Source organism: Aulonocara stuartgranti (assembly GCF_965226115.1).
Source record: "Aulonocara stuartgranti genome assembly, chromosome: 16".
NCBI lineage: Eukaryota > Metazoa > Chordata > Actinopteri > Cichliformes > Cichlidae > Aulonocara > Aulonocara stuartgranti.
Window position 1 is genome coordinate 9274512 of NC_138952.1, and position 11164 is coordinate 9285675.

Here is an 11164-nt window from a genome sequence, read left to right on the forward strand (position 1 = left end):
CGTGGCGCAAAAAAGGGTGGAGACCGCTGATTAAGAGGACCCGAGGGAAGCTCGGAAAGCTAAGCAGAAGTTATTTGGAGAGTGACTGCCGTTGGTTGAAAAGAGAGTTTAGAAAAAAAAAAACTTCAGTGGTGTTGCACACTATTTTATATTATTTTTTTAAAGTCATTGTTAACCCTTTAAAGCCGGTCAGAGCTGCATGCTCCGTTTTGCGTAACTATTGTTAAATCCCTGTAGAACCTGAACCGTGTAAACTAGCGCAATAATTTGTTTTGCATATGAAACCAGAGGAGTTGTACTTACATCTTATGCCATCAGCTTGTCCTCGGTCACGGTTTCGTTCCACATATAGCTTTGCAAAAAAAAGCGCTTGCAGGAACAAAAACATAATATTCCAGAAACACGCTTTGCCGTTCCTATCAGCTGTTCGTAACACTTCCCACAGTGAAATGATGCACATGCTGTTTTCTTTGCAAATTTGCATCATAGGATTGTTTTTTGTTTTTCCTGCAGTATATAAAAATTGCTGTATCTCCAAAATAAAACTATGAAGACACTCAAAATAAATTTCCTGTGGTGGGAAACTATTTTTTGCAACTTTATTGTATTTAAAGTTTTGAGGGATAAACCTCTTAAATTTCTCCAAGTAGAAATATATGTAAACAAAACAAAAGCGATTTTCAATTTTTTTTGTAGTTTATTGCACTTTTTTGCAATTTATGTAATTACTATGGACTTAATGCATACATATTATTAAAATATGGGCTATAGCAGTTGTATTGATGTATAGCAACTTGAAATGCTCCCACAAATGGCACTACAGCATGTAAAAAAATAATATAAGCTCTGGTGGACTTGGTTCTATAGTAGGTCTTAAAGGGTTAAATAAATATCGTCAAATAATCGTGATCTCAATTTCAGTGAAAATAATCGTGATTATCATTTTTGCCATAATCGAGCAGCCCTACATGACTGCATTATATGACTAAAATGCGTCATTGTTTTCGAAAGCCTCCGTTTTCGCAGTCCACACTGCTGCGCGAAAACAGTTTTTTTTTTCAAATGTATCCACTTTGGAGAGCGTTTTCAAAAAGCTCAGTTTTCCTTGACCAAAAACAACGTCTCAGTGTGGACGAAAGGCCAAAACGTATTAGAGTGGACATGGCCAAAGTGGGCATAATAACATGCTAGGTTAATACCACCTATCTGAACAAAAAGAGACTTTAAACTTCAGGAGTTTAACTTTTAAAGGTTTACCTAAACAAATTTATCTGTTCACATTACATCTCCCTTTTTGTTTAACTTTGAAAAGCCTTTAAATAAAAAATAAACAAAACTAAAACTGGCTTTTGAGCTTTAATTAAAGTGGATTAAAGTTAAAAGGATGGGACTACAACCAGGAAACATTAAAGTTTAAGATGTTATCTTTACTTCTTTCATTTTTTGATTAAAAAAAGAAATTGAACAACAAATAAAAACATTTTGAAGGAACTTTTTTCTTACACTCACACACACACACACACACACACACACACTGAGTAACAGTTCTGAATAAATGCATTATTTCCTATTACTTAAGATTTTGTTAACGCTACAGTCTCCAACTTTGTTTTTTAAAGTTCTTTCACTTCATTGCTTGGACACTTTCCCATTGCCTCAAACAGTGAATGGTTATATTTTTCATGGCTTATAAGACTTCTGTGGTTCATGATATGATTTACTTGTGCATTTTTCTCATGTGGCCTAATTATACATATTAACTATCAATCAAGTAAACATTACGTTGCATAAAAAAATACAAAAAGAGGCCACTTTCATCATTCTTAGGAGGCTTATTTGGAAAACAAACATTTATTAGGTCTTTACTTTTCAACATGAGCTAATAACATAATATCAACAAGTTCCATTTTATGTCAGCAGAACATGAAATATACACTCTTCATTTGCAATTTAGTTTGGATAGTCAGTCCCGCGGAGTTCAAAGAATCCATTTTTGTAGGAGACCCCCTTATGAAGTGCTAAACTTAGACTCATAAGAAATAAATTAGACTTCAATCAAAACAGTAAAAGTGATATGGAAATAACTGCCGTCACGGTGCCAGGACCTCTAATTGTAATCTGCTCGGTTGAAAACAGGCCACAAATGCCTCCGAGCTGCACTTCCAAGAGCTGCGGGAGAGTGATGGACGTCTAAAATGAGCTGCTTTTGTACTTCACAGTGCAGCAAAGGTTTAGAAGTTGTGCTGGACAGCAGGGGAGGCTTTTGAAGAGAGAACTTAAACAAGAAACTGAGCTGATAGAGTAACTCTCTATTATGCAGAAAGTATCTTGAAATTTGGTAGAAGTTAGAGCCCAGGGTCATAAATCTGTCACTAGTAATGAAACACAGGATGTTGCAATAAATTGTTTGAAGGGGTCTCAGGGATGGAGTGGAAACATGCACCTTGATGTGAGCAGATGTGGGAACATCATTTTAAGACTGGACAAAGAAATAAAATGATTGTAACAATGTTTAATATAATTCAAGAAGAAGTGCATGTATATCAGGCCAGACTTTTTTTAATGAACCTGATCTGCCTCAATGTCTGCCTTCTAATTTAAAAGCTACTAAATTTATCCCTATCACCAAATAATCTTCTCTTTAGACAATGTAATCACGGGCCTTCATCTGTTACTATAGTAACTCTGTCAGGCCTCGCTATGTTTCTGTGCAACAGCTCCAGGAAATATGAAGCTTCTATTTATCCTTCCTGTTTTCCACTGTGGCAATTTCTGTCTGTAGAACAGTCATCATGAAACTCTCTGTGTCTCTGTATTCAATTAAATTACATTAACATTAAAATTAAGTAACGTTGAGCTGAGAAACTCTTACCCTAAACTAGGGGTCAGCAACCTTTAACACCCAAAGAGCCATTTGGACCCAGTTTCCACGCAAAAGAAAACACTTGGAGCTGCAAATACTTTTTGACATCTAAAATGAAGATAACATTGTATATGTTGTTTTTTACCTTTATGCTTTGTGTGAACAACTAAGGTGTGCTGCTTATGAAATCCATGAAGTGCTACAGAGAAAATTAAATTTTATTTATGTAATTAACACATTTTGAACTCTTAAAGAAATATAACAAAAGGAAAGACACCCAGCTGAACTAAAATGATCCATGTAGCAAACAAAAACTGTTGTGAGCTGCCACCCTTATATCGCCTTTGTGCTTTTGGAGCCTTGACCTGACTTTTAAAAAATAATTGGAAAAAAAAGCACTATGCTGCGGAAAAATGAAAAATAGATATTTGCAAAATTCTGCCTAGATATGTATTTTACCTGGTTAATGTGTGTGGCGGGGCGTGGTCTGCAGTGCCGCTGCAGGGGAGGCGGACGCACGTGAGCGGCACCCACTATCACGCCTCGCCGCCTTAACGTCTGTGCTATCTATGCTGTTGTGTTGGTATGTGTCGGGCTGCGAGCTGCAAAGCTACAGCTGGCTGTGTGTGTACAGCAGCCATGTGTGAAAAGTGGTCAATAAAGAGAAGCTGTAAAGCATGTTCATGCAAACATCGTCGGGTCTGCTGTGATATGTTTACAATGGGACTTCTGCTCCTGAACCTCTGCGCACAGCGTCTGCAAATCGGAGCTGTACGAAGTCACTTTCAGATTTACGCAGAACTGTAAGCTGTCATCTGTGAGGTGTGAGCGGTGTTTGTTTTTAACATAGTTCACGGTGGAGAACAGCTGCTGACATAATGTGGATCTGAAGATCCATAATTGGCCTACCTGGGGTTGAAAGTCGGCGGGTATACCGGCTTCCACGAGTGTGACGCTTATTTTGAGCGATGAAAAAATAATAGAATATAATTATATTTTTATATTTCAATATCACAATAATCTTCCAATTTAGAACTACAAGTTAAAAAAGAACTAACATAAATAAAATACACTTCAGCTAAATACTTCTAATTTATTTTCCCAAACCACGCGGAGCCGCACTATAAGGACTAAAGAGCCGCATGCGGCCGACCCCTGCCCTAAACATTCAGAATATGTGATTTTTGTTTTATTAATTTGTTGTATTCATTTTTCCTTTTTTCAAAAATAGTTATGTAGGATTAGGGTTGCCAACTATTATTACATGGGCCTCAGAGTGTTTAGATGCGCTGCTATCCTTCTACAAATTCTGGTTTGTAACTTGATTTTAAACTAAGGGCATCTTTTATTGATTATAGGACATTTTTTGTTGCTACTGTCTAGATTTATCTTAAAATATGAGATTTTTATAAACTCAACACTTATGCTTGGTCTAAGGTAACACTTTCTTAGAAATGAAATCCACATTAAAAACCATTACACAAATGTGGCTTCACAGACGATTTAAAGGAGAATAACATCAAGCTGCAAGCTTACAGTTAGCCAGCTAGCTTGGATTTTACTACTTTTTTTTTTAACCATGTAGGCTAATGTTAGCCAACATTAGCCAAAACAAAGCCAGGTTTATCTAATGAAGTCTGCGTGTTTAAACAGCAATTTTACCATCAGCAGAAACCTGTTATCAATATATGCGGGACTTCTAAATTATGGAGGGATCATTTGGTTTTTGTTAACTTAACATTAACGTAGCGAAACAGCAAGCATCTGCTGTTGGTAGGTTCCTCATGTCCATGTCAGCTTAAATAGGCATTACACTGATACTCTAGTGTGCTGTAAATACACTGTTCACTCAGCGGCTGACATACAAAACACTGAATTGAGCAACATCATATTACAGGACTGCTTATGTAAAAAAGCTTTTGGGTACCAGGTAAATTGAAAAAAGCTCAAAATTGAAGAAATAGAAACTAAGGGTGTTATCACACCTGCACTGATTACTCAGTTTAAATCAAACTCTTTCCCCCTTGGTGTAGTTTATTTGTGCAGATGTGAACACTCATTTCCCATTATGCAGCTCAGAGACTTTAAAACACTTAATTCCTACTCCACATTTCAAAAACACAATTACAAATTTAAGTTAACATATATATGTTTGCACTATTTTTGCACTAAGTGTGTTTCTTGGCTGTTACTGATATGCCTATAAATTTTTATTCTTCTGTGTAATGTATACTGAACAATTCAGCAAACTATCATTAAGAAGTGGGAGGTGAGACCCAGCAGAGCCCCAAGGTTCATTTACACCCAGTATGCTGTGCCTGCCAATTCATGACCAGCTTATGTGTGTACAAACTAAAATGGAAAATTGCATCAGATACCCAGATGGAAAGACATTTGTACATAGTAACAAAAGGAACTAAAAACAAAAAAAATATATAAATACAATAAAGAAATGTCAGCTCCCATGCTTTCTGCATGGAAGACGTCTGCTTTTCCAGATTTTTCAAACACAGGATGTGGAAGTAGTCTAAATGAAAAAAAGGATTAATGCAAAGACCAACCAACACCAAATTTAAAAAAGTAGCATAGGAATCCAAAAGCAGGAAATCGCAAACCCCAGGAAAACTCAAAGACCACAAACAGACAAACTGGCAAAGAAACATAGAAAGAGTGGACTATACACACAAGGGTGATTAGTGATGTGATACAGGTGAAGCGATCCACATCAGCCGAAACTAATGAGGGCTGGCTAGACACGAAAGAGGGGAAGGAATGAAGATAATATTTCTAAAAATCTAAGACATGCAGAACGCAAGTTGGAAGTAGAATCTGCTTATTGTGTGAAAGGGAGGTAATGTAAACCATACCACTGACAGAACAATGAGGAATGCCTCGGCCTAGAGTAGTTAGTAGACATGAGTCAACCGATATCAGCTGAATATCTGAGAATAAAACCCACACACAACCATAGACACACACACACACACATCATATTTCCCACACACAAGCATTTGACTATCCTTGTGAAACCACTGAGATGCCCTTCAGTTATTGTGGACCTTATTAAATGATACACGCACTTTATACTTATTCAGGATCAAGATCAATCACCTTAGCATGGGGATGAACAGTAATTTCACAGATTAGCATCTGCCACCATCATATAATTCCCCTTGCCTTTTTTATCTATATTACGTAAACACTGTTCTTAAACACTGGTTGCTGTAGCTGCATCTGTCAATATACAGACTCCTGGGCTTACTGGCAGGTTGTCACTTTCTCCATGACCAGGCTCGTGACCGTTGGTTGACTTTCAGAATGGATTGTTTCCTGCCAGCTTGAGAACATCTAATATTTCCAGTCTTTCACATTTCTAAAACCGTTTTTGATTCAGTCTCAGGGGGCCTTTGGACTCCTCCTGGGAGAAAATGGTCTGTATGGCATTTGGTTTTAGTCATTCTTTTTTCATTCTTACAGCATTTGTGACTCTTAGAGAACTTCCAAATGAGCGTCTGCTGTATTCTCTGCTCCTTTCTCGATGCATTTAGTTGACATTGTCCATGAGCATTTTGCCTCTTTTTTTTTACTTGCCAACAGGGAAGATGTGCAGACTAATATCACTTTCCTTGTTTTTATGGAATGGAATTACAATCTAAGGTAGCAGAGTGTACAGGTTTTTCAAATTTAAAAATCTCCTGGGGTCAGAAATAATAACCATAGCTCAGGAGTATAATCAACATTTTGCAAGTCAAAATACATATAAAATGATTCAGAATTGCAAGACAGAACTACACTCACCAGCCAATTCATTAGCTACACCTTGCTAGTGCTGGGTTGAACGCCATTTTGCCTTTAGAGCTGCTTTAATTCTTCATGGCATAGATTCAACAAGGTGCTGGAAACATTCCTCAAAGATTTTGGTCCATATTGGCATGATAGTATCAAACAGTTGCTGCAGATTTGTTGTCTGCACATTCATGATGAGACTCCACATCTTAAAGGTGATCTACTGGACTCAGATCTGGTGGCTATGGAGGCCAAACCAAGAAACCACTTTTAAAATATCTGTCACATGGCACATTATCCTGCTAAACCAGCCATCAGAAGATGGGTGCAGTGTGTTCGTAATATCTATAAATATATTTTTATATTTATATATATTTATATTATATATATATATATATATTTATATTTATATTATTTATATTTATATATATATATATACACTCAACAAAAATATAAACGCAACACCTTTGTTACTGCTCCCATTCCCCATGGGATGGACGTAGAGACCTAAAATTCAGTCCAGATACACAATATAACCATCCCTCCCAAACAGTGGTCACAAATCAGTCCAAATGTGTGGTAGTGGGCACATCTGCTATATTGAGATAATCCATCCCACCTCACAGGTGTGCCACATCAGGATGCTGATCTGACATCATGAGTAGTGCACAGGTGTACCTCAGACTGCCCACAACAAAAGGCCACCCTGGAATGTGCAGTTTTGTCTCACAGCAAAATGCCACAGATGCCACAAGCAATGAGGGAGCGTGCAATTGGCATGCTGACAGCAGGAATGTCAACCAGATCTGTCGCCCGTGCATTGAATGTTCATTTCTCAACCATAAGCCGTCTCCACAGGCGTTTCAGAGAATATGGCAGCACATCCAACCGGCCTCACAACCGCAGACCTCGTGTAACCACACCAGCCCAGGACCTCCACATCCAGCAGGTTCACCTCCAAGATCGTCTGAGACCAGCCACCCAGACAGCTGCTGGAACAATTGGTTTGCACAACCAAACAATTTCTGCACAAACTGTCAGAAACCGTCTCAGGGACGCTCAACTGCATGCAAAGTTTTCAGGTGTCATTCTTTGGGGAGAATACATGTTTATGAAACTGCATGACATCAGACTCTACTAAATTTTGGAGACTTTTCTTTTAAGATACAACCTTTCTGTCTCTTGTGACAGAGAGTATGTTTCTTAATCATTTGACAAAAACCCTACACAGTATTTTAAAATAGTGTTCTCCAGATCAGAGCTGTGATCTATATAGAACATGGGGTTCAAAGCAAGGAAAAATTGTGTGTTTATCAGTGAAACTTTTAATTTGTGTTAATTTTATCATTATCAATATATGAAATCTTCACCTTAAGGGACTTAATGAATGGTTTCTTCAATAGATCTTTCAACTCACCTGTGTTTACTGTCTCCACCTGAAATTAATTGCAGTCTGAATTTTTTTTTTCTTCTGTCTTTTTGTCTTTGGCCTTCAGCCTTGGAAGAAAAAATAAAAATATTGAAAACCTTATCAGCACACTAAATATACAACACCTTGCTATATTTCAATTGTTTTAGATAGAAGTTGCCACTGCTAGCTAAGTCACTTTTGAATGATGCTAATGAGAAGAAGAAAAAAAAAACCTGCCGAACAATGAGGCTGCTGTTGTAAAAACGCCAACTTTCTTGCGTTGGCAAGGGGTCGTTAAAATATCACTAAGACCCTTTCTTTATGTGTGATTCTTCGTAAAACTGTGTTTTAATCGGTTAAAACTGTAAAACTGACGACATAATCTATGTTTGAAAAAGAGCGCGAACAACCGCGAACAACTATTCACCACCTGGGTCTGTGCTTTTTAACACAACAGCGCATTCGAAAACAAGTTATTGGCTGCAACATATTAATATACTTGCTTTTTTACGGAAAAAATAAACATAACGAAGGTTCAGTTTTACTTACAAGTTTCTCCAAATGTGTTCTCCAGTCGCTCGAGAAGGGCAGCCATATTGAACAGAATTTTCTGTCAACGTCGTTCAGGTTAGAGAGAAGACGTCATGACGTCATGACGTCCACATGCGGAGCTCGGAAAAAAACATTTACTCAAAAATCATAACTAAGAAAGCAGTATTTACTCTTAACTTCTAAGCCATGTACAATTATAACTGTTTGAATCGTTAACCGAACAGAAAAGTTTTAAGTTGTTTCAACTTTGTGAGGAATTTTAATTGTTATATCCACAAACTTTATAAGTCAGGTAGACTGTTGGGGTTTACAGTGTGTGCAGTGAAATCAACAAAAACCGGACTGAAACTTATCGTAAATGCCATGTTTATCTAGAGCTGGATGTATCTGTATGTATCCTCTCTTAACAAAGTTAAAAACAATAACATAGTGATCAGAAATAAAAATGTCTTCAACGCAAATAATCTCAAATCATGCATTCACTGTAAACCCGAATGTTCAAAGTAATTAAACAGATTAAGTAGTGTATACTCAAAGTCTTTAAAAAGTTCTGTTAACTTAAATATGTCAAGTTCGTATAACATGTTCTTCTTTTTGAGTAAATGAAACTAATAATATTTGATTGAATTGAACTATTTCTATATTAAGTAAGCATCACTTAAAATCATAACTTAAGCACAACGTAACACAGTTAAGTTAGGACATATAAGAATGGTAAAGTCCTGTTATTTTTGTTGTTTCAAGTAGGATTTAATAATAAACTTAATTTATGTAGCACATGCTAAAATACAATAAAATCTCAAAGTGTTTCACCAAATAAGTAAAATCAAATTGTCTTAAATGCATTAGTGGAAGACAAAATGTATTTATTTTAATATTCATTGTTTTATCAATGTGTCCTACATATATATTTTTAATTTTTTCCGTAAGTGTTGAGCAGCTGCAGGAATCAATTTTTATTCCGAGTTAATCTCTGATTCACCCTCCGAAGCGGAAGGCGGCGCTAATGAGCATTAATAGGAAACACAGAAGAAGTGAAGGTATATGGGCGGGAACAGCACCAAAGAGGCAACACGGACGACTGGAGAAAGTTGGACCTAACGGCAGCAACTAGCATCACTGGACTTACAGTAAGTTTTCAATGTTGATATTAGTTTATTGTTAAAATACGAATATTTAGTTGTATTTTGGGTGCGTGTCGAAAAGAATAGCAGAAATGTCGGTCCGTGTTTTTTATGTGCTTTGCTGCTCTCCCCGAAGGAAACTTTGCGCTTGCAGAGCTAGCATTAAGTTGTTGTAATGAGGGTCGCAGGCTGTTTAAAAAGTTAGATACTACTTGTTCTAGAGGTGGCGCCTGGTCGCCTAGTATAAAACAAAGTATTTTAATCTCTCTAAATTTTTAAACCCCCTCTCATGACTCAGAATAGTTGGGTCCAAACAAGCCCGTTGTCCCTGCAGTTACACAACGGAGATGCCTGTCTGCAGTGAGAGTGCTTTCAAGCAGTTTTCTTGTTAGAAACGCTATATTTTAAACTATATGTTCAGGGTTAGGGTTGTGAAGGAGCTCTTGGACCTCTGGCCTGCTCTAAAAATGGAGTCTGAGGTAATATGGATCAGCTCTCTTTAAAATGAAAATTGTAATTCTTACTCATGTGGCAGCTTTTTGCTGCTTTATAAAGATGTGCGAGATTCTTCAAATTGAACTGTATTGTTCTTCTGCTGTAGTTGTTAGTGATGGGATTTCCGGCTCTTTTTAGAGAGCCGGCTCTTTCGGTTCGGCTCACTAAAAAGAGCCGGCTCTTTCGGCTCCGAACCGGCTCTTCAGGTTGTTTTGTTGCTTTAATTAATTTATTATTAACAATAATATAAAATTATGCACAAAAGGAATTACTAACGTAAAAACAAGTGGTTTTATTTATATATGTTTATATATAAATATATGCGGTGGCCCCTAGAGACAAAACACGTACAAACTCCAAAACACATTTCTAGCATGAACTGAACTTCCAAAGCAGAGCTACTAGATCACTTAAATTACACAATTGAAAGCATGTGTGTATTGTTTGTATATTTATACACAGGCACTCATATATATATTCAAATAATTTAAAAAAAAGTTCATTTACCTGTTATTACCACACACCAAATCCGGTCGTTGGTACTTGCTGGCTTGTGTAGCCACAAGATAACAAAGGCTCAACACTGCGCCCAGCATCCTGGAGCACTTCTGTTGTCTTTTGTACGTGTTTTGAGTTTTTATGTGCTTCTGAGTTTTTACGTGCTTCGGAGTTTGTACGTGTTTTTACGTGTTTTTGGAGTTTTTACGTGTTTTGGAGTTTGTACGTGTTTTTACGTGTTTTGGAGTTTGTACATGCTTCAGAGTTCGTACGTGATTTGAAGTTTGTATGTGCTTTGTCTCTAGGGGCCACCGTAAATATACTTTTATTTATTCACTCCACATAAAATGTAATAAATAAATCATATAATACAAAAATCAACTATTCACATTTCAAGTTTTAACTATTTAAATTTTCAGCTTTTTCCTTTCACAA